A 25,741-nucleotide genomic window follows, 5' to 3' on the forward strand; every position below is an offset into this window, starting at 1 on the left:
AACACATGTGTTAGATCTCTCCCCTGTCCTGCAGAATAGCTTCAGCTACTCACCGCACCGAGCTTTGTGTCCTCAGGTACAGTCACACAAGGAAATCATGAGACACATTTCTTTTTTTAAAATATTTATTTATTTATTATTTTAAATAATTTTGTATTTAATTCTTGTTCAAGTACAGCTTTCTGTCTTATATTCTCAACCCTGCCCGCCCCCGACCCCATGCTCCCCGCCTCCCTCCCATTTCCGCCCCCCATCCTTAATTATTGTCCATGTGTCCTTTATACTTGTTCATGTGAGTCCATCCCGAGACACATTTCTTAACACCATCATGCTAGCCCACGGTGTTCTGGAAAATTGTCAAGAATGTTTTATTTTAAAAATATGGTTAGCAGAGTGAAATGATGCAGATTGGTTAATGATACCTAAGAATAGGTTTGCCACATATAACAAACTGAATAATTTCAAATTTAATCTGAAACTTCAGTGTTTAACTCTTGGTCAATAACTTATTGCTGCTACAAATTGTGATACTTGTGACAGGTTTTTACATGGTTAATTTCTGTAACAGCAGAGAAGCATAGCAGAAAGGTGGAAGTTTGGGCCCACCCTTTTGTCTGAATTCTAAGAGTAGAGGGTAGTAAAAAAAGACATTGAACATATTACTTATTCCTCCATGATTGTGTATATCAAAGCAGTCTGGAAATACACTGGTAGAAAAAGAGTGGCCAGGTGAAGGAGGTAAGGAGAGAGACACAGTACAGGACGACAAATTAATAAAGAATGCCTGGTGGTAAGTACTCCTAGGACCAAATTGATGGTAAACTCTTATAATGGAATCTCCTTGCTAGTGAGTGTCACATCATAGTCCCTAGAGCCCTGAGTTCAACTGCCACACATCAAAACTGTCTCTGGGTGTAGGAGGAAGGTGGGAGAAGAAGATGGGCCTCTTCTGCCTCAGGTGTCCCTTAGCACAGCTCTGTCCCCCTGTCTTTGTCTCTCTCTCTTCTTGCTGTACTCACCCACACAAGCACACATACTGTACTTCTCCCTTACTTGTGGTTTCTGAAATTTCAATGACCTGAGATGAATTGGTATCTGAAAATATTAAATGGAAAATTCCAGAAATAAATGATTAATATATTTTAACTCTGTAGAAGATAATGTTGTTACTGATTACTTAGTGTTTTGGTGGTGAAACACTTACTAAGTTGAAATTAATGCCCTGAAGATAGTCCTAAAATCTGTTCAGATATATGAAACAGTATTGATTACGTAGACCAGAGGGCGGCACACTTTTTCTCTAGAGGACCAGGACGTGTGGTCTCTGTCACAACCACTCACTCTGCCACTGTAAGGAGAAATCAGAGCAAAAAGAAAAAATGGGCATGACAGTGCCCAAATTGAAACTGTATTACAGAAGATGCAATGGGCTGGATGAAAACCATAAAGACACTAGTTATCACATGACTTAAAATATATAATCTCAAAATGTAAAAATCTTTTAATGTCTCAATTATATGCATGTGATGTAGTTCTTATATCATAAAAACATTGCAAAATTTTACACTAAAAGCAAGTTGTGCATCCTTGGAAGGTCCTCGATTTCCAAATTTAAGTAGTAGAACCAAAATAAATGCAGCCTTGGAAGGATGACTTTTTGAAGTTATAAAAGAATATAAATATAAAGGGTCATAAGTAATCATGATAAATTGACAAAACACACAAATTGTAAAACTGTACAAAAATAACTAGAACAGGAGATAAAAAAAACTCTCCTGAATTCCAGGATAATTTTCTGGATACAAAAGCAAAAAAAGATTAATCACAATAAGTGTTGAATTTTATAAAGGGGAATATTAGATTATGACTTCAAATTGTAGGAAGATGTAAACTAATTGTGTTGTTAAAGGAGAAAAAAAACCTTCATGTTGCAAAGAGCTATGAAATTATTGAGCACTGTGGCCAGTCCTAAATATCTAGTTCTTATTTTCCTTATCTGTTGAAGGTGTTGGTGGTCTTGGTAGTAGTATGTCTCTCCTAACTCTGAGTTTCCATAATTCAATTGCATTTTGTGAAATCCATGAGAGAAAAAAATCAAAATAAAGTTTTCCAGAATAACACAAGTCAATTTACTCAGGAACAAAACTAACTGAGAATTGATGTCTGAATGCAGTAATATCCTGATATGGAAGATTATGTTGTTTGTATTGTTTAGCTCTTTTGCATTTCTTATCTACAATACTGAGAGGGACAGCCAGTTCCAGACCACATCATTCTACCCCTTGCCTCTAAAGGGGTGCCCGCTTACACTCCATGACTAAACATCCTCTTCTTGTTGAAACATTTCCTAAGACCCTCTTCCTCTCATTAAGACTCATGTTGATCAGTCTGTCCTGTCTTAATCTTTTACATAAGTTTATTAACTAATTTATCTTACCTATGAGAAAACTGAAGCCCAGAGAGGTTAGGTAACATGCTTAGGGCCACACAGCTAGTAAGTATTGGAACTGGTATTCTAAGACAGTTTTGTCTCACTTCGAAGCTTATTTCTACTCTCTTATGGGGACTGTCTATGCCATATAGGGTGCAGGCTACCCAAGGCAGGGAGTGATAAGGTTAAAGTAATAGAGATCATGAGTTTTCCAATTAGAGCACACAGATCAAATATTGAAAACTTTAAAGAGGAAAAGAAAAATGTACATTTACACCCACTATTTCCTTAGATAGTTTTGCTGTTCTAATTTTGCATACTTTTCTTTTAATATGCAAAATAAATACAATTTTGTCTCCTACTTTCCTAACCTAAGATATACAATTAATTGCATGCTATCAGGTATTCTACATAAAACAATTTTCAATGACTGCATAAACTTAGTATGTGGTGAAAGGGATAGGGCATAATCAGATAATTTCTGAACATGATGGAGATTGTCAAAATTTCCCATGTAAATAGTATTGTAATGAATATATATATTATTATTTTTATTTTCTGAAGATATATTCTTAAAATTGCAATTAATGAGTCAGAAGCTATGAACATTTTCATGGTTGTTGATAGAAATTGATAAAACTTATGCTTGAACAAATAGAGGGACAGCACAATGCACAAAATGTTATAAGCATTCAAATATGATATTTATATTTTCAAGTTGCTTTCCAGAAAGGTCAGGGCTTATTTATCTTTCCATCCACGTTATATAAGCATTCATCTTAAAATAACCAGCTAGTACTGACTACTTAAATGTTAACAAACTTTTAAAATGTTTTATTGAATTGTAGGTGGAAATGCTCCCATTGTTATTTTACTTTAAATAAATCATAGAGACCAGAAGTGATATTGAACCTCCCAATTTTTATGGGCTTCCTTTCAATGACTATTATTCATTTCTAAATTGAGGAAAAAATGACACATGAAATATCCCAAGCCAACCCTACAATTTTCCTTGTTAAATATTTATCTTCAAATAGGATTACATGAAACTAAAAAGTTTTTGCATGGCTAAAGAAAACATCAGCAAAATGAAAAGGGAACCAACCATATGGGAAAATACATTTGCCAATGATACCTCAGACAAGGGGTTGATCTTTAAACTATATAAAGATCTCACACTACTCTACATCTGGAAGACAAACAATCCAATTATAAAATGGGCAAAGGACCTGAACAGACACTTCTCCAAGGACATACAGAAATCCCAGAGACATATGAAAGGATTCTCAACATCACTAGCCATCAGAGAGAAGCAAATTAAAACAACAATGAGATATCACTTCACACTAGTCAGAATGGGCATCATAAACAAATCAACAAACAAGTGCTGGTGAGGTTGTGGAAGAAAATGGAACCCTAGTACATTGTTGGGAATGGAGACTGGTGCAAACACTGTGGAAGAGTATGGAATTTCTTCAAAAAACTAAAAATGGTACTGCCATTTGACCCAGGAATTCCACTGCTGGGATTATACCCTAAGAATCCTGAAATACCAATCGAAAAGAACCTATGCATCCCAATGTTCATAGCGGTGCTATTTACAATAAACAAGTGCTGGGAACAGCCTATATGCCCATCAGTAAGTGGATCAAAAAAACTGTGGTACATTTACACAATGGAATCATATGCAGCAGAAAGAAAGAGAAAACTCCTACCCTTCATGACAGCATGGATGAAATTGGAGAGCATTACATTAAGTGAAATAAGCCAGGCAGCGAAAGACAAATACCATATGATCTCACCTATAAGTGGAACCTAAACAAGAAAACACACAAGCAAGCAAAATATAACCAAGTCATTGAAATAAAGAACAAACTGACAGTAATCAGAGGGGAGAGAGGAAGGGATAATAGGAGAGAGAAGTGGAAGGGTCAAGAAAAAGAATTTGTTTAAAGGACCCATGGACAAAGATAATGGGGTGAGGGAAAGGATTGAATGTGGAAATTGGGAGGTATAGGGCAGGGGAGAGTAATGGGGTGAAAATGGAGATAACTGTAATTGAACAACAATAAAAAAGTTGAAAAATATATCTTCTCTTCTTGCAAATATGCTCCTAACTGAAATATTCTGAAATTTATTGTTTAACATTCCCGGATGTTGTTAGTAAATTTATAGTAATTTTGAGATATCTTTATACATTTACCTCTCTGTATGAGCTGAAAAGTAAAAAAGGTTGAATACTTTTTCTTATTATTTTAAATTACATAACTAACATTCAAAAAGTTGTTTCAACTGCATGCTAATAACAGAAGATGAAATAGGACAATCCTGTTTAAAATTATACTCTAAAATTAACTTAGAAATCTTAATTTCAATTTGCTATGGTTAAATGTGAAAAATCATCAATATTCAGCAGGCAATTATAAATAGCCTCATGTTCTCTGATTACCAATTTGTTATTAAATTTGCATTTGATTGAGGCATTTAGCTTTGTTTATTACTTTTATTATTTTTTCAAATGCCTCTTTTCTCTAGAATTTAAGAATCTTAATATAATTGATGTTTATAAGATTTCTTTTGATCAAGGCACCATTTGTTTAAAATAGAGGTGAAATAGCAATAGTCTGATTGCTTTTCTCAGATGTAGATAGCATACTATTTCAGACTGAATAATTCTACAACCAGGACACAATCAGTTTGTCCTCAAACAAACAACTATTTGAAGGCTTTATTTATATCACATGGTATGGACTTATAAATTTATACCCCAACACATTTGATCCCATGCTAATCCATGGCACATTTTGATCATCACTATGTAATAAAGTCCTCCTTTTTGATGTGAGAGGAAAAAATATCTCCTGTCTAATACAAACAATATTATCTCTAAAACTGTGATACATCATCAGACATGCAAACCCAGAGCTGCGGTAGGCTACGCTGGCAGATTAGATGAACCACTTCAATTTCCTATCAATCAAATTATAGTTTATTGTTCAGCTGAACTACCTCAGGCAACACAAATCTAAAAAACTGTCATTTTGGAAACATTACATTTTTTTCTTGTCACATTATAACCCAAGCTATAATCATAAAAAAGAATGTCATACCATTACTGACTCATAACATTCCTTAATTTAAGAACAGCTAATTCATCTGTAGGTTGGACCTGTTGTCTACATTTAAAAGGCTACAGCAGTGTAGGGTTATAACATTATCCTATCACCTAGCTACTTTATTTCCAAAATAAGGATGATTTAAAATATTTAATTAAACAAAGGGTGGGAACTAAATGACCAGATTAGAGGCAAACATTGCAATTTTTGATCCATCTAATATTGTTATTGTTTTGTTTATGTTTTGAAAAATGTGCAAAATTTAATTAAATATTTGATCTCTGAGGATACAATAATAACTTTTACTCTTTTTACTTTTGCAGCAGGAAAAAAAGTGATTCATTAGGTTGAATATTCAAGAAAAAGAAGCAAGAACAAAATTAATATCCAGAACATTAAAAATCTGATTATGTTCTGTCTCCCACACTTGTATCAGTACATTCCTGACATTCATTCTGTGAAGTTCCTCTTAGGTTGAGGAATTATCACTGCTGTTGTTGCATTTTAAAAGCTATTCTCTCAGTTCATCTTAGGTGTATGAAACAGACTGATGGCATTTCTATGGCTGGAAATATTTAGTTGAATGCAAGCAACAATGATGATTGCTTTTCTTTGTAGTATAGGTATTACAATTTGGAGAGGGAGGAGGGGAAAAGGACAAAATAAATTTTATTCTCAGAATACAATTCCTTCAAAATTGAATGAGATATTTGTGCAAGAGTGCACCTTGTTATAACCACGGTGGTTTCCAGTTGCAGTAGACTCATATTTATACTTTAAATGTGTTCATGATTACTTGATGAAGGCATAAACCTGCTCAAGAAATAATACTCATAAATAATACATGCTAAAACCCAAAGATAATCAGACAAGTTATAAGAATATACATCCCTCCACAAATGTATGTCATTGCTACATTTCATGAAAGGCCACTTAATTGACTACCAGATAAAGGAATAAACCTGCTAAAAGAATAGATTTACTGTGCACTGAGGCAATGCATTTAAGAGGTCTCCACTGAATAAAAAACTAGTTCCATTGGCTGAGCTAAGACATGTTCTTCAACGCATTGGGACTTATTAACTGAACTTTTATGTGCCTTTTATGCATCATTTATTTTTGAAAAATCAGGAATTTTCATGATAGCAATTACTTATTGCACCAAAGGCATACAAAATTCCTGTGGTTGGTACCACAAAATCCACCCCAAGGAAAGACCGTACCTTTTTTTTAACACCTCCAGAGTTTGGGACAGAAAAAAGGGAAGTGGAATAACACCAAAGGAGGTGTATATGGCTCCACTGAATGCTGTGGGCTTTCCATTAAAAAGGAGCTTGAAGGTCTGACACTGACCTTCCTCTACAGGAAAGTTTTTACTTCATGGGCATAGAAGCAAAAAATTTTTGAATCATATTTTGCAAATAGTTTGATGATAATAACACTTAACATTTATCGAGAGCTTACTATTTGCCTAAGTCAATTTGTAACATTTGGTTATTTGTACCTTTTTTTGGTTTGCAAATATGTCTGTGTTTGGCATGACAATAAACATCTTCATTTGATCTTATTTAGCCAAGATTTGTATTTGCCTGCTCTGAAATACATTCCTCAGAATAGAAATACAAACCTACTGGCCATAAAGCTCTGTCCTTAGTTCAGCTTTGCTATAAAATCCAGTGTTTCTCAATGCTGTGTAATTAAATGCAAATGCTAGGTTATAATTATATTACAGGTGTGACTAAAACAGATGGAGGGAAGGAAATTCTTAGTTAAATCGGTTTCTACCTTGTTGTTTCTAGGTTTCCTGTGGTTTCTTCTCTCAACTTTTAAACTGTGTTTGATCCAAAGAGTCTAACTTAACTCTTCAAGGCTTTGTAAGGACTTACCTGGTTGTGTAGGTGGGTTTTCAGTCTCTGTTCTGCACCCCCCTAGGGATGAAGCAGCACTGTTTTGCTGGTGCATTGCAAAGCTACACTCCCCTTTTCTGCTTAGGTTTATCCACTGATGGACACACAAAAGGGGGAATGTACCGGCAATGACACTGAGATTGGGGACTGTTTGTAAAGAGTTATGCCTGCTTTGGCTTGCTTTTAAATGAGGTTCCTATTGTCTGGCTCATCCTCTCGCCACTCCACTCCACCCACCTCCTCCCATTCTTTCTGCTGTTTCTTTTGCTCTGCAAAGGTAGTGTGATGGTGGTATCAGAAATAATAGTTACCATAACAACAGGACGATTGATTATTTTAGAACATTCCAGCTTATCTAACATTCCTCTCACATAAGGGAATTTAAAGCTGCTAGTGGACTTAGGGGAAATGTCCAGTGCTAGATGGAGCAACTCCAGGACATTCCTTATCGGCCAGCATTTTCTTTTGAGGTTCAAGACCTGGGAAAGTGGCTTCCTGAAGAACCCAGGTTCTCAGAAGCATCTATAGAGTTGGTCTAATTTGGATAACTAATTGTTCTTACAATGTTAGCTTTGTAGAGCTGGTCAGAAGGTCTTACCTCCTAAATGAACAAATCTGAGATCCAGAGCCATGAAAGGGCTTGGTCCATGTCACACCTTCCTTAAGGGATAGACTAAAGTCCAGTTCTCTGGCACTCAGTTTAGGGCCTATTCCATATTCTGGTAGTTCGTAAATATTAGCTATCAGTGCCAGGCTGGCCTATGATGAAGTATTCATTCATCCCCAGCTAAATGAAGAAAAGCTTCCAGAAGGTGGCTTTTTTCATAGAGCTGGCTTAATTTCAGTTAAAGGAGTGTCTTAAACTCTACTATGGCCTTTTCTGTTCCTGTGTGAAATGGTGGTGAAAGTAGTTTACACTTGTTTTGCCTCTGTTTGTTTTTGAATGTCTTTTCTTGGCAAAATTAAAATGTTGGCAAACCAGTGATGGAACTTACATATTTATTTGAAATTTCATTGCTCCATGAAATTTAAAAGTCTGGGAAGCACTGCAGTAGACTGCCTCCCTCTCCCTCCCCAGTCCCAGAGGAGCACCACTGTGAATCCCTCCTTCTTTCAATTTCCTTTTTGGCAGAATGTGCCTTATGATTCTTGGCCACAGGCTGTGGAAACCTCCATGTGTGGAAGGTTCGAAAACCTGGGGTTCTGACTCAGCTGTGACACAAATTAGGGTGCTGCATTTGTCAAGCCATTAGCCTCCCTGGATTTTGTCTTTCTTACTATAAAAATGAAAGGCTGGCTAAGTTAATTTGAGACTGTTGAAGAGTTCTCTCTCTCTGTGTGGTAGTGTTTAGAAGAGTCAAGTTGCACTTACAAGGCAGAGCTCAAAGAGGAACATTTCATGAAGAAGAGACTTGGTGTGAGAAAGTGGGGATGGGGAGGATCTAAGAGGCAGGAGAATTGATGTTGCTTCCCCACAGATCACATTTTAACAGCCAATATATGGAACTGCCAACTATGGAATCCGCATAGTTTGCTCCAGTTAGCCAAATACCCGTGCCTCTTTTTAGTCCTTTCGTAACTCATATTTTGGTGCTCAGGTTGACATTTGCTTACATAGAACTAAATTAGAATTTATGCTATTTTCAAGTTTTCCCTAATGTATTCTCTCTGTGTTTATATTGGTGTTTAGACTTTTTTCTTGAAAACCTATGTAAATGTTTGATTTTGAGAGGCAGCCTCATGTGATTTAAGACCATGGACTCTAGAAATTTTCTGCCTAAGTTCAAATCCAAGATCCACTGCTTATTAGTTGTGTGTCTTTCCTCATTACTTAATCACTCCATCCTTCAATTTCCACATCTATAAGTGGGGGTCATAATACCTGCCTCTTGTTTGAATATTAAATTAGTTAGTATATGGAGAACATTTAGAATAGTACATGACACAAAACAAATATTTACATAGCACCTACTATTTACCAGCCTTTGTGTGTGTGTGTGTGTGTGTGTGTGCAATTGGGCATATTTTTATTTTTTTTAATTTATTTAATTATTTTTCAAGTACAGTTTTCTGTCTATTACTCCCACCCCATCCCACCCCCCTGTGTTGCCCCCCTCCCTCCCATTTCCACCCTTCGCAGTTGTTGTCCATGTATCCTTTATATTGTTCCTCTAAATCCCTCCCCTATTTCCCCTGAAATTCCCTCCCCTCTTCCTTCTGGTCACTGTCAGCCTGTTCTCTATTTCAGTGTCTTTGGTTATATTTTGCTTGCTTGTTTGTTTTGTTGTTTAGCTTCCTGTTAAAGGTGAGATCATATGATATTTGTCTTTCAACACCTGGATTATTTCACTCAGCATAAGGCTTTCCAGTTCCATCCATGTTGTTGCAAAAGATAGGAGCACACATAGACACATGCTAAACTAATAATATGCAAGATGGGAAATGCACAATTTACCCGGTGTTGTAGATGGCAAAACAGGTACCCAACAAGAGGAAAAGTAATACACCATGCTATCCTATAAAATAGAAAGTGTAAGAATTGTCCCACAAATTTCTGCCTATAAAATTAAAAGAAAAAGCCTATTAAACATACTATTAATTGGGGTCAAATAAATTTAGATTTTCATATTAATAGAAGTCATAATTCTTGGAAATGCCTGTGCTCATAATGATGTTTTCCACTCTTCCTTTTATTATTTCTGCTTCTGATGATGATTTCCTGTAAAAATTGTGAAATGTGTAAGTTAGTCTAACCACATGCCACATGCTATACCACTTTTCTTTAATCTAGTGACCAGTTTCTGAGACCCTGTGAGGCTGCTGTGATAGAGGGGTCTTTCTGTTTATTTACTCATTTTGTTAGTACTATAATTTGTCTGTAGTCCAGGGTAGGGTTAACATGTTGAGCTCATCTTGGTTTTGCATCTTCTGAATTGGTGGTTCTCTGAGTAGGGATTCATCAATATAGAAGTAAATTTGAGATACAAAAATATAGCAGAAGTGGGAAAAAGTTTTTGTGTGTTCTCTTAGCCTCAAAACGTTCACAGCCCACTAGGTTGCATGGGCAGTTATCTGCTGATTTTTTTTCTTTCAGGTGCTATGCACATCACAAAACAGAATTTCAAGTGACAGTTTTCAAGTAACATCTTCTTTCAGTACATTATTTTATATATCTATCATATGGCTGAGATAATATAACAAAATGTTTAATTTATCCTAAAAAATAGGACAGATTATAGGGTGATTTTAGGCAGAGGAGACAAAGGTGAATCTGATGTAATTTACAAACAAGAATATCTTCTATATCTGGAGATGTCTAACTTTGTTACAAGCCTTAGCTTTATTTTATTTAAAAATGGAATAATGTTCTACTAAAGGAAAATGTTCAGAAAATCTGCTATTATTTTTATTCCCAGAACAAATATAACCACTGTTACTTTTCCTTATATGATTAGTTCTTCTTGACATCTATGGATCCTTTTTTTAATATAAAAAGCATCAGTGTATATATTAGGAGTACCACATTACCTTTAGGGAAGTTTTAAGACTTACTCCCATAATTTGTAGAAAGTATTTTAAAAGTCCTGACACCAATATAAATAATCTCTTAATTTGCAGGCAGCTACTTTTATTCTTGGCAGTAGACATAAAGAAGTGGAACAATAGACACTCTAATTGTTTTGAATTAAAACAATAAAAGGCAGAGCAGAAACAATTGTTTTAATAGTTCATGACTTCTGGATAATTTATGTTTCTCATAATATTCCATTGTTAGATTATCATGAAGTTAGCAAACTAAATTTTTCATAAATAACTCTGACAGTGAAGTGAGGAAATAAGCTCAAAGAAATTAATGAACATAAATAGCTTTAACAACCACAGATTTTTAATTGTTAGCCCATGTTTTCTGAACCAATTAAAATGTACACAAATTAAGAATGAATTATTTTGGACAATGTTTTTTACCAGTGTCACGTAAGTAATAGTACAAGAGAGAACTTTACTCACAGTGTTTCCATCTTTGTGGTTCCAGTAATACACAAGACAGCAACATTACTACAAAAATGTCAAAACAACTTTGGGTATTTTAGCAAAATGCATGAAAGATGATTGTTTTAAAAACTGAGATTTTTCAGTGCTGTATTTTTAACCAATTTCATTTTTGCTAAATATTGAGTTAAAAACCTGGCATCTCATGGACATGGTAGAAAAAAATTAAGAACTGGAAGAACTGATGAAAATGTATTTAAGCAAATTACAACTTAGACTTTGAAGAATTCCTTGTCTTTTCACAAGACTTTATATTTGATGTAGTATAATCTACAATAAACATGATGCTATTGACACATAATGAAATAACATTGCTTTACATAATGAACAAAAGAAAAAATGATGTTTTTATAGAGGATGAGACCTAGGTCAGGGATTCTAATATCTCATTAAACACTCATATGCTGATCTCATTGTAAAAGAGATAATATCCAAAACAAAAAAGTCCATATTTACAGGAATCCATTTACTAATATTCTGTTATTTAATTATTACTCCATTTGTTATTATAGTATGTTTCAAAGACATAAAAAATCCAAAACATACAAATGATAGAAATAACTTGTTATAAAATTCAAGCTGGATATAGTAGGGTATGAAAGCAACAGGGTACTAATATATAGACTGTAGAAGGATGTATGGCTGGAGATACTAAAAAAGAAAAAACTCAAAATAGGGTCAGTGACACAATGATGTTAGCAAGCTAGAGGCATAACAGGTTGAATTCAGAAAAGAATAATTTGGATTGAAAGTATCCTTCAGTAAATGAATGGGTCAAAAAATTATGGTACATATACACAATGGAATTTTATGCCACAGAAAGAAGGAGCTACTACCCTTTGCAACAGCACGGATGGAACTGGAAAGCCTTATGCTGAGTGAAATAAGCCAGGTGTTGAAAGACAAATATCATGATCTCACCTTTAACAGGAAGCTAAGCAACAAAACAAACAAGCAAGCAAAATATAACCAAAGACACTGAAATAGAGAACAGGCTGACAGTGACCAGAGGCGAGGGAATTTCAGAGGAAAAAGGAGAAGGATGTACAGGAACTAGTATAAAAGACACATGGACAACAACTAAGGAGGGTGGAAATGGGAGGGAGGTGGGGAGCCCTGGGGGCGTGGGCTGGGATGGGAGTAAAAGACAGAAAATTGTACTTGAACAATAATTAAATAAAAATTTTAAAAAAAGAAAGTATCAGGGACAGTGTACAATCCAGGTGTAACCACTGCACTGAGTGACTGCATTTCAGTGGAGATAAAAGGATAACATTGAGATTCCAGTGTGTTCTACAAATGACACACAAATACAATGGTTTCACCAAGAGATGTCAAGATTTAGAATGATCTGGAAGATTTGACCACTCTTCATAATCTTAATGGGTAAGAAGGATATCAGTCTATGAGAATATTCAGGTTATAGTGCTTATTATATGGGACCCCAAGTGAAACAGAAGGGTAACAGATTTTAAGGTCCTTAATACTGAACCACCTTCCTAATTTAGAGGGTAGATTAAATTAGTAAATCTTACCACAGGTCAACTCTGTTTCCTGAAAAGATGTCTCAACTCTTCTGAACCTAAGACATAGGCAGGTGTCCTCCCTGAGTGTACCTAGTTGTTCATGACTGCTCTTCTTTCAGCAAATGTACTGTGCTGCTTATCCACTGATTCAGTGTCCACCTCTTGCCTTGATGGGTCAGTTTGTTTCCTCCAGCTGCATACTGATACTGGGACAGAATTAGATATGAAAGAGATTGGTGGAATTTCCTGTGCAGAATAATAGGAGAGAGAGTAGGAAAAGTCAGAGAACTTTCAGACCTCTATGTATGTTTGACACCATAGGAAAGAGAAAGAGAAAGAATTGTTGGGTAGAATGAATTTAGTGTACAGTGAGGCTCAGAAAATCTCGGCCAAGCTGACGGGATGCCCAGAGAAGAAGTTGCTCATTAGTCCTGCCTTGGGCAGACATACACTCTTTAGGTAGTCCATATGATGTGCTCAGGAATGCCTGGGAGTAGGGTCTATGTAACACAGCCCAGGTGTTAAAGCCTCAGGTTAATGGACATGTGGCAACTGTGTCAGAGGACTCAGCTGGTGTAGATCTAAATGCCCAGCTTAAGGGCCACACTTGTAGAAACATACCTGCCTAACTTCAAACACCAAGCCTGGTGGTACACTAGATGATTCCTGAGCAAATTTCATGGGATTCTCAGAATTTCAGGAACACAGGTGGAGATCATATCTATGGTCACCTTCAGCTATGAAATTTTGATTTTTTTATTTATTCAACAAATATTTATTGAGAAAATACTACTTCCCTGGCACAGAGGACAGAGCAGTGAGCAACACAACAGAGTGAAAAACATGTGGACTGTAAATTTCATACCCATCATTCTCATTCTTGTTCTTCATGTCATTGTTACAAGTTTCTACTATTTTTAATTTTAAATGTAAAAAACTTATTTTTACTGATTTTAATGTTTATGTAGCTTTATCTTTTTTCCTCAGCATTGTTTCATGCTTCTAATCTCCTTCTGTGGTCATTGTTTTGTTTGTTGAATTAATCAAACACAAGCTCATCTCAGAGAGATCGTGAGTTTAGTTTAAGACTCCTGTAACACAAGTACAGCTAATACAGCAACACATTTTTTGGTTTCTCAAGTGCGTAAATGTTATTTTTACACTTTATTGTATGCTATGTGTGAAATAGCATTATGTCTAAAAAGGAAATATGCATACCTTAATTAAAATTACTTTATTGTTAAAATGCTAATTATCATCTGAGTTATCAGTGCGCTATAATCTTTGCTGGTGGAGGGTCCTGCCTCAGTGTCGACAGCTGCTGACTGATCAAGGTGGTGGATACTAAAGGTTGGGGTGACTGTGGTGATTTCTGATGAAAAGACAACAATGACTCTTCCTTCCAGGTGTGATCTCTCCGTAGTTCCTGCTGTTGTTTGACATCGTTTTACCCACTTTATGTCGACACTGGAGTCACTCCTCTCAACCCCTGTCACTGTTTTATCAACCAAGTTTAAGTAATATTCTAAATCATTTGTTGTCATTTTAACAATCTCTACAGGATCTTTACCAGAATATATTCCATCTGCAGAAAACATTTTCTTTTTTTTATTTAACTCTTGTTCAAGTACAGTTTTCTTTCTTGTATTCCCAGCCCTGCCCCCCCCAGTGCTCCCCACCCCTCTCCCATCTCCGCCCCCCATCTTAGTTATTGTCCATGTGTCCTTCATACTTATTCATGTGAGTCCATCCCCTTTTACTCTGTGCTTCACTCCCCTCTACCCTCTGGACCCTGTCAGCACGTTGCTCATTCATAAGAAGCAAATCCTCATCAGGGCAAGTTTCATCATGAGGGTGCAGCAACTCCGTCCCATCTTCAGGTTCCACTTCAGTTCTCTTGCCATTTCCACCATATCTGCAGGTACGCCCTCCAGGGAGGTCTTGAACCCAATGAGTCATCCACAAGGGTGGAATCAACTTCTTCCAAATTCTTTTTAAGGACATTTTGACTTCTCCCTTGGCATGTAGAGTGGTGAATCCTTTTCAGGTTTTCACTTGACTTTAGCCAGATCCATCAGAGGAATCACTATCTATGGTAGCTAGAAACCTATAAGATATATTTCATAAATAATAACATTTGAAAGTCAAACTTATTTGCTGTTCAGTGAGCTACATAATGGATATAGTGTTAGCAGGCATGAAAACAACATTAATTTCCATGTACATCTCTATCACAGATACAACACCTGGGTGACCAGGCGTGTTGTCAATGAGCAGTAATATTTTGACTTTAAAAAGTCATCACAATGTATTTATTATTCTATCACTAGAGAAAAGATGAAACTTCACCAAGAATTAGCATTAGTCTGGGATTTGAGAATCATTATTTTAAATATCATTGACCAAAAGGCAGGACAAACACACCATGGCTGTTTTACAATAGCATCAAGGTAGTAGAGAAATAGCCCCTTATAGTTTAGCACTGGCAATCAAAATGTCCTTGCTAAAAAAGGGAAAGACTAAATTAATAAGCACCACTTAAAAGAGAAAAATTGTTTAATTATAATATAGGAATTGACTATGTATAGGTCTAAAGAATAATTAATATGCCATTTTCTAAGAATTATACTGTGAAAACTCTAAAAGAATTTAGCATGAAAAAAGAAGTCTTTCAGCACTGGTCTGATTTACTAGGTTAGAATGCCCCACTCTGCATTCCACAGCCTAAAGAACAATTGAAGAACTTCAGGGTTTATATGAGCAATACATGAAATGATTACAGGATAAGAAAACAAATGAAATTATTAAGTAGAAGACATGCAACTTATTTATTTTTTAGGCTGGAAAGAACAGGCGGAGGATCATTACAGGAACTATTTTCAACTATAAAGTGGGATTATTTTGTGAGATTGCAGGTTGACAGTGATTTAATCTTCAGAGGGGCCGAATGACCTGCTGCCTTTAGCCCCCGTCCCTGTAGGATTCCATTGGCTGTATCCAGGCCAGCCTGCTGGAGCACATGTAACCATCAAAGATTAAAGATGTGGATGAAGTGGCTACTTTCTACTTTCCTGGTGCTTTTATTCATCTACTAGGGACATTGATATGTACACATATTACAGTGATAGAAGACATTATAAAACAAGGGCTATGCAGATGATATCAGAAAATGAAAAGAACCTTTCAGCCTAAGTTGTTAGATTAGACCTCATACAGTCATTTCAGATGCATGGACAGCATGAACATGGCAGGAAGGAGCCAGAGTTAGAGTTGAATAAACATTCAGGAATAAGGCATACACACTGAAAGAAATGTAGGATTGATTTGCTTGTTATACAATGGTATTGGATTATAAATTTGAAAAGATACAATGGACCCACATTACACACTGTATAAACTTTTGTAACTTAAACTTGGGAGACTTACTTATTATTTTTCTAAACTTTCAAAAATTATTTTAAAATGTATTTAAAAGAACAATTTATTTCACCTCAACAATAATATAAAATTGACTACCTAAAATCTCTTCATGTTTGGCACTGAAAATCCATAATATTCGATTCAAAAATGTGTTCTAAGAATTCAGAACATTTTTATTTTCAACAATAAAACTTCACAGATTTCACAAATAAAATATTACATTTTATCCAGCAGTATATATTTGGCTCTGTCTGTTCTGTGTTAATGGCTCTGTCTCTTGTGAGTTAATGCATCTGTGGGGTGAAATATTTAACTATAAACTTTATAAATGGTTCTACAAAATGCTAAATAACTATAATGATAAATTGACCCCTTGTCAATTTTGTTTGTCTTTTGGGGTGGAGAGCATATCAAAGATTCACCTTTTAAATATATTTCATCTCTATTTTACATTATATTTTAACTATTATTTACCTTAAAACTATTACAACTAGTATACCTGTGTGTTAAAAGATAGCAAAGTATGTAAAAACATATTCAGTGAAAATTGTCTCCCCCGAGTCAACTGTTTTTGTGAGTTCATGATCCTTTTGTCATTTGTATGTTTATATGTATGTACATATCTTTACACACATGGAAGCATATTATATGCATTCTTCTGCAACTTTCTTTTTTTCATTTGTCATATCTTGGACATCACTTTGTTGGAACATATTTTAGCTTCATATTATTATTTTAAATTGCTATATAGTTTCTATTATATTGAGACATCTCAATTTATTTGAACAGTCTTTTAATAATGGCCATTCAGTGGCCTTTTCTCACCATTTATTTTAAATATATAATTGAAATAATACCTATAAAGCTGTTATTTGCTACTTTTATTTAATGTTTTTCAAACATTACTAAACCATTACTATGTTTCCACATCACTCTATAAACAAAAAAGCTATTTTCATTTAAAAATGTTTTTATTTTTAGTTTTTAAACAGTGTTATTGTATTTTTTCCATTGCCATTTAGCTCCCTTATACGCCCCTCACAACTGTAATCACCACTTTGTCGTCCGTGTCCATGAGACCTTTTACCTTTTTGTTTGATCCCACTATTCCTTAAACTGTTACAGTCATCCTGCTCTCTCTCAGACTCTTTCCATTTTGCTTTTTAGTTCAGTTTGTTCATTTGATTCCACATATGAGTGAAATCATGAGGTATTTGACTTTCTCTGACTGGCTTATTTTACTTAGTATGAAGTTGTCCAGGTCCAACCATGTTGTCACAAAGGGTGAAACTTTCTCTTTTTTTATGGTCATGTAGCTCCTATTGTGTAAATGTCCCATAGTTGTTTGATCCACTCATCTACTTATGGACACTTGCTGCCATATCTTGGCATTGAAATTAATGCTGCAGTGAACAGATGGGTGCTTGTGCTCTTTTGAATTAGTGTTTTGGTTTCCTTTGGATATATTCCCAGAAGTGGGAATGCCGAATCAAAAAGAAATTTCATTTTTAACTTTTGAGGTAACCCCATACTGCTTTCAAAAGTAGTTACAACAAACTACATTCCCAACAATGCAAAAAGATTCCCTTTTTTCCACATCTTCACCATCAGTTTTTGTTTGTTGATTTATTGATGATGGCCATTCTGACCCATATGAGGTGATGTCTCATTGTGGTTTGAATTTGCATTTCTATGATGATTAGTGATGTTGAACATCTTTTCATATGTCTAGTTGGCCACTTGTATGTCTTCTTTGGAGAAGTGTCTGGATTTATTTTGTTGTTGAGTTTTATGAGGTCTTTATGAATTTTGGATGTTAACCCCTTATCATATGAATCAGTGAATATGTTCTTCTACCACGTGGATTGTCTTTTTATTTCACAAAAGGCCCTGAATAGAAATGGCAATCCTGAGAAAGGAGGACAGACTTGGAGGAATAACGTTACCTAATTTCAGATTATAATATAAGGCCATGGTAGTCAAATCAGGGTGGTATTGGCATAGAAACAGACACAGAGATTAATGGAACAGAACTGAAAGGCAAGAAATAAATCCACACCTTTCTAGTTATTTAATATTTGACAGAAGAAACAAGCACATACAATGGGTAGAGATAGTTTATTCGATGAATGGTGTTGGGAAAATTGGACAGATATGTGAAGAAAAATGAAACTAGCCCACCTTCTTACACCACACACAAGAATAAATTCAAAGCATTAAAGACTTAAATATTAGCTCCAACACCATAAAAATCTTAGAAGAAAACACAGGCAGTAAAATTTCAGACATCACTTGCAACAGTATTTTTACTCATTTATCTCCTAAAGTAAGGGAAACAAAAGAAAAAAATAAACAAATAGGACTACATCAAACTAAAAAGATTTTGCACAACAAAGTAAACCATCAACAAAATAAAAACACAGTTCATTTTTAAACACTTTGCAATTTAAGTTTTTGGCTACACATGAACTCTCCAGGGAACCAACTTGCATCGATTGCCTACTATGGGCCTATCCCCTTCTTGTGTTGTTAGTTCTCATGATCCACGGGTGAGTTAGGCAGTGCTGGAGGCATTACAGTGACCTGTCCATGCATACATATACCCTCCACATGGCCCTCAGCAGCCTGGACACCTGATTCATTATTCCACAGAGATTTAGAAAGGACAAGTCATCAGACCACATTCAGGTGGTTTACAAGCTGCAAAGCCCTGGTTCCAGAGCATAGTTGATTTAAAACACACTCTCAGTGATTATAGGGTATTTGTGATTAAAATATTGGATAGAAGTGATAAATGTCCTAAATAAAAACATAACTTTGCAAATTAGGGCTTTATAAAAGCGACTCCCAATACCAATTACTTGCTGTTCTTTGGTGGCAAAAATAAAAATGTTTCTTTCCAGGTCAGATAATTGTGATTATATCTCTGTCTCTTGAAGATTTCTGCTTCTATAATTTTAATAATTACAAGCAAACATAAATTCTTTCTCTCCTCCTTCTCCCAACATAGCTCTAAGGGGTTACTTCTTATTATTTTGGGATGGATTATAATTAATCTTTAGGGGAGGAAATCAATTTCTAGAAACCCCATCCCAAGTTTATCATAGCATAAATGTTATAAAAACACTTTTAGTTTTATTTAGTGAAAGAGAACACAGAAATTTTATTTGATATATTTAAGAGATTTAAATGGCTGATAAGTAAATAGCTTTTATAAAACTCCAGTGTATAAATTTGAGGGGTGAATTGGACTTTGAAGATTTCAGCATAGATTATGAAGACAGACTGGCAGGAAAAGAGAAATTATAAATTAAGAAAATATGACTACCAAAAAGGGAAACATTTTTATATTGAAAGCATACAATATTAAAGTTTTAAGTGAAACAAGATAATTATTTTTTAGACTCTGTTCTCTTTATCCCTGTGCCCCCTAAGATGTCAGTAAATTTTTTTTGGTCAATACATTTGCAGCTGTTCTGTATGTAGTTGATTAGATCACAAGACAGATTTGATATACTTTTTGAAAGTTGGAATAACTGGACAGGGATTCACTGAAGTGGTCAGTGATTATTTTAGCCAATATCATGACCAAATCAGTAATCAATTATTACAGCAGCTAAAAAACTAGATATGTTGAGAGATATCATATAATTATAGTTTTAGATTATAATAAAATTTATGTAAAATTGAACTTCAGTGCTATCAAGGGTTTGTAATAGTAATAAGATTTCTACATATAAATATAACATTCTGAGAGTCCCAAAGAAGTTGGACCCAAGAAGGAACACACCAAGGCACATCATAATTACATTAGCCAAGATTAAAATGAAGGAGAGAATTCTAGAAGCAGCAAGAGATAAGGGGACAGTCACCTACAAAGGAGTACCCATCAGACTGTCAGTGGATTTCTCAAAAGAGACCTTACAGGCAAGAAGGGGCTGGAAAGAAGTATTCCAAGTCATGAAATCCGAAGACCTACATCCAAGATTGCTCTATCCAGCAAAGCTTTCATTTAGAATGGAAGAACAGATAAAGTGCTTCTCAGATAAGATCAAATTCAAGGAGTTCATCATCACCAAGCCCTTACTATATGAAATGTTAAAAGGACTTATCTCAGAAAAAGAAGATAAAAAATATGAACAGTGAAAGGACAGCAAACTCACAGTGATTAACAACCACACCTAAAACAAAAGCAAACTAAGAGGACAGTTAGATCAGGAGCAGAACCATAGAAATGAAGATCACATGGAGGGTTAGCAACAGGGCAGTGGGATGAGGAGAAGGGGGGAGAAGGTGCAGAGAATAAGTAGCATAGACAGTAGGTAGAAAATAGATAGAGGGGAGGGCAAGGATAGTATGGAAAATATAGAATCTAAAGAACTTGTGACAGGTGGACATAAACTAAAAGGGGTAGGAATGGTAGGGGAGGGGTGTGCAAGGTAGAGGGGAATGAAGGGGGAAATGGCACAAGTGTAATGGCATAATCAATAAAATATGTTTTAAAAAATTTAAAAAATACATTCTCAGAGTGCTTAAGTAGAGACTTGCTATCAAGCTGATGGAACAAGACTTACTCACTATTCCTTAACTAATAGGAGGATGTGAACGAGATATATTGAACACCTCTGGTAAAATTAGAACACTGGACTTCAAAAAACCTGGATATAATCTGGATTTGTCATTTACCAATCTTGTGACTTTGGAAAAGTTAAGTGAAGATGTAATTTTCTCTTTTATAATGTGATAGTTTGCCCTGGCTGATGTAGCTCAGTGGATTGAGTGCAGGCCTGCAAACCACACGATAGTGGTTCAATTCCCAGTCAGGGCACATGCCTGGGTTGCAGGCCAGTTCCCTGGTTCCCAGCAGGGGATGAATGAGAGGCAACCATACATTAATATTTCTCTCTCTCTCTCCTTCCCTCCCCCCTCTAAGATAAATAAATAAAATCTTTAAAAAATGTGATAGTTTAATGAAAGAATTAAACAAAACAAATAATTATACATGAAACAATTTGGCAATGTTAGGTGTTATTGTATGTAGGTGGTCATGAATCCTAGTCAGTCCCTAAATGATAGTTAATATCAGATAATGATTAATGAACCTATGTTTAGGTTCTTCAAGGTCAGTGGTTTTCAGAGCATGACCTCAGACCTCTGAGAAGCCCTCAGATACTTTCAGGGAATCCTTGAAGTCAAAACTATTTTCTTAGCAATACTTTTATTATTTTCCTTTTTTTTCCACTGGGGTTGAAATATGCACACAACGCTGGAGTCTTAGCAGTCATGGCCATTTAGTGTGAATCAAATGGCAGCGAACCTTATTAAAGTCAATCTATTCTTCAGGGTTATACACCTGAGCTTAAAAATGAAAAAGTCCTCAACCTCTGATGAAGCAATTAATTTAATTAAATTTCCTCTGTTAGTTACACATTTTTGTGATACTCTCTATTGCAAAATGGGAAGTACCCATATAGCATTTCCTTTGCACACTGATGTAGAAATTACAATATTTATCTTTAGGTAAAGCACTAATACACTTGAATCTGACTTAGAGCTACAGAAGACCCACTTTATATGGCCCACAAACTACAAATATTCAGACTTGAGCATACACAGATATCTACTTGAAAATAAACCAGGTGAGTCTCTATCACCTAGGGAAACAATTTATAGTATTTGTTTTGATAAAATTTTAGCTTTTAAGGAAAACAGAATTTGGGGAAAAGTATATATGACAACATGAACTTGACAGAGTCCCAATATTTAACAAAGGTTCTAATGAGATCTTGATAGGAATATTAATGAATGTTATTATTTCTGGTACTGTATAATGAAATATGTCAACATTTGGAAGAATGCATAACTCAGTGAACTAATATTTTCCAACAGACCAATTTACAGTGTTGTGAAATCCTACATGGATCAAAGATCTACTAAGAATGCAAGATAAATAGTGGATTTTAACATAAAAAGAATGAAAAGTTCATTGATATGGTCTCAAATTCCATATTGCAACTAACTTTATAAAAATACTACTTGATATTTGGGTTATATAAAAAAATCCACAATTACATTAGAAAAATCCACAAAATTTTTTTCTCTCTTTCAATTTACATATTCATGGAAAAGCAGATTTTCTTCATATCCTCAATCCAAGTAACATATTGCAAGACCACATAAAGGCAGACATGAGAATTCAGCATCTATTAAGATACATATTAAAAAGATTTGTTGCCCTGGCTTGTGTGGTTCAGTGAATTGAGCACTGGCCTGCAAACCTCAAGGTTGCCTGTTCAATTCCCTGTCAGGGTACATGCCTAGGTTGTGGGCCAGGTACCTTGGTTGGGGGACAGCAAGAGTCAACCAATTGATTTTTGCCCTTCTTGGTATGGCTGAGTGGATTGAGTGCTAGCCTGTGAACCAAAGTGTCACCAGTTTGACTCCCAGTCAGGGCACATGCCTGAGTTGCATGTCAGGTCCCCCAGTATGGGGTGCATGAGAGGCAACCACACATTGATCTTTCTCTCTCTCTCTTTCTCCCTCTTTTACCCTTCTCTAAAAATAAATAAATGAAATCTAAATGAAAATAAAGAGACTTATAAAAGAATAATACTATGCCATTGTCCTTGCTTTTTTAATTTGGGAAATATGGTTATTTTTAGTGTACATTATTCATGCTAACATTTAGTGAGTTTGTAGTTGATATTTTAACAAGTTAATATAGAATTTAGAAGCAGAGTTCCTATTTTACTTTCTAATATGTTAACTACCAATAACTATAGCATACATGAATAAACGTGGTTGTCACCATGGTAATTTCTGCTAAATAAAGTGGTTTTGAGATCAAAAAGTTTGAAAACGTCTATTCTAAGCTGTCATTACTAAGAATGTTTGAGCTACCACAGGATTACCAAATCAAACTGGAATGCGAAGTTTATATTCTGTTTAGGAAACATTTCAAATTGTAATTTGAATCCCCAAAGACCCTTCATATATGTGTAAAAATGTACAAAATGCCCAACTGCATGTTTTTGTGTATCTTCCTGGGAAGATTTTCCCACTGCTTACAACTTTAGGAGTTTGTGTATCATATCAGTCTAATTCATTTTCATAGTCACTAGGTTCCACAAAGAGTGCGTGACACAATAAAGGGCTTCCATGAATCTGTGTTGGTTTGAAGAATTCCTAAATGAATATGGACATTCACTCAGTGGGTATCCTGACCGATATCTGAAACTCTCACAGATGTGAGTACATGCAAATGGATACATGTGTCATGAACATGCAGCTCATAGTGCATATACATTTTTATGTTTGAAATGGAAAAAAGCATGTCACTCTATAGCCACTGGATTAATAAAGGCTTCATGAAAAAGTAGGATTTTAAAGTAAAGGCAAACATCAATAGCAGTAAGACTAGAGTACTGAAGGACAGTGTGAAATAATATTCACAGCAGTAAACAGTGAAGGGGGAAGAAGGTACATTCATTTGGTAGAGGACTAAGGAAGGAGGAGTGCAGCTGTACTGGAGGATGAAACTCCTGCACAAATGAGGGAAGGCAGGAGTATCCCAGGGGGTCCTGTGAAGGTGCCTGCATGGCAGCTCAAAATCTAGGGCACACACTTCTGAAATCATAGCTGACTAACTTGGCTTACTATCTTAGATGTTAATCAAAATAGGAAAACTAGAGAATTTGGATTTTTAGTGGCAATCTCAAGTTGGGTCCTGAAATTGTGGGTTTCCTACTGATGTCATAATATCCAACAGGTGAGACAGAAGCCACTTCATGATTATCATATTGAACAGAAGTTAGGTGAGCTTTTGTGGAAAATGAGGCGGGAGAGATGTTCGACCTCACACTTGAGGCAGAATGTCTGCAGTTTAATTTGGAAAAGATAATAATTCTGAAATAAAAATAGAAATCTCTAACCATTTCCTCATGGCTACCTAGATGAATATTATAATGCTTAACAATTTTTTTGTATAGTCAGAAACAGGAACATTACAAAAAAAACTATTGAATTATAGTTTAAAGTGTTTTACACAACACCTGGTAACATAAATCAGATAACATTTGTGTAAAATCTTACTCCAATTTATGAAAAGGAGATCTTAAGGCAGAGAAGTAAATGCACATTAATTTGATTTACTTTTATCACTTTAACCATCACAAAGTTGCATGGATCATTTCATGATTAAAACAAAATCCCCCACATAATCTCAACATTACTGAAATATGATTAAGAGTTTCTCGTGACTCTTGGAATGATCTCTACTGTGAATCAACTCTAAAAGGAGCGATCAAGTATTTAAATGTAAAAATTAAACCTGTTTTTTTTTTAAATCTAGAGACTGTCAAGTGATACTATAGGTGAGAATAATTTTCCACTGATCCTACACATTTTGGTTGTTTTATTTCTTTTTTTATGTCTTAATTTCATGTTGTCTATATACATCCATTATCCATTTGTACTATCAAAACATATTTTTGCTCTGTATGTGTATACAAATACATATGCCATATACGCACACACAGATTTTCTATTAAGTTTGTAGTTATGCACTATTACTCTTTATGTGAGCAGCAATAATATATACACTTTAAAATTAGGGATGAAAACTATATATATCTTAAATACATCATAGATACTATACATACATATACCTCTATGTATGTATGTATGTATGTATGTATCTATATGTCTGTCTATCTGAAATCCTTCCTCCCAAATATAGGAAGATATATATCCCTATGTGTTTATGTATATCCATGTTCTAGAAATTTTCCCTCCATTGTTTGGCTAGAAGAAGCTAAATAAAATTTAATAAAGTCCATGCTGCTGATTGTTTCCCTCTTAGGTAGAAGGGAAAAGCTTGAGCTGACTTTAAAGATCAGGTCATAAGCACACATGGACTCTGTGATGTGGCCTCAGTCTCACAATTCTGCATGCCTCATAAACATGGCAAAGTCCACAGCCATTCTGCTAAAAGAAGCAAATGAAACACATTGACTTTAAATTCACCAAAGTCCTATTTCTCAGGATAACACACACAGGGCTCTGCTACCCTATACAAGACAAGGACTACCTGCCCTGGGAGACCCAGCCCGTCCTTTGGGCCTTATTCCTGTGTTTATCAACCTGCTAGTTAGAAAAACAGTGGCTGTATAAGTTACAGGGGGACCCTGCAGTAATGGCATTTTTACCAGTTAGTGAAATAGTCCTGTAATATAAACAGAAACAGATGCAGTGAAGTTGCTCTGAGTGCATACTATTCTGCAATTTTCCTAC

This window comes from Sturnira hondurensis, unplaced genomic scaffold, assembly GCF_014824575.4.
Source record: "Sturnira hondurensis isolate 20B ecotype Veracruz unplaced genomic scaffold, ASM1482457v3 Scaffold0018292, whole genome shotgun sequence".
Classification (NCBI taxonomy): Eukaryota; Metazoa; Chordata; class Mammalia; order Chiroptera; family Phyllostomidae; genus Sturnira; species Sturnira hondurensis.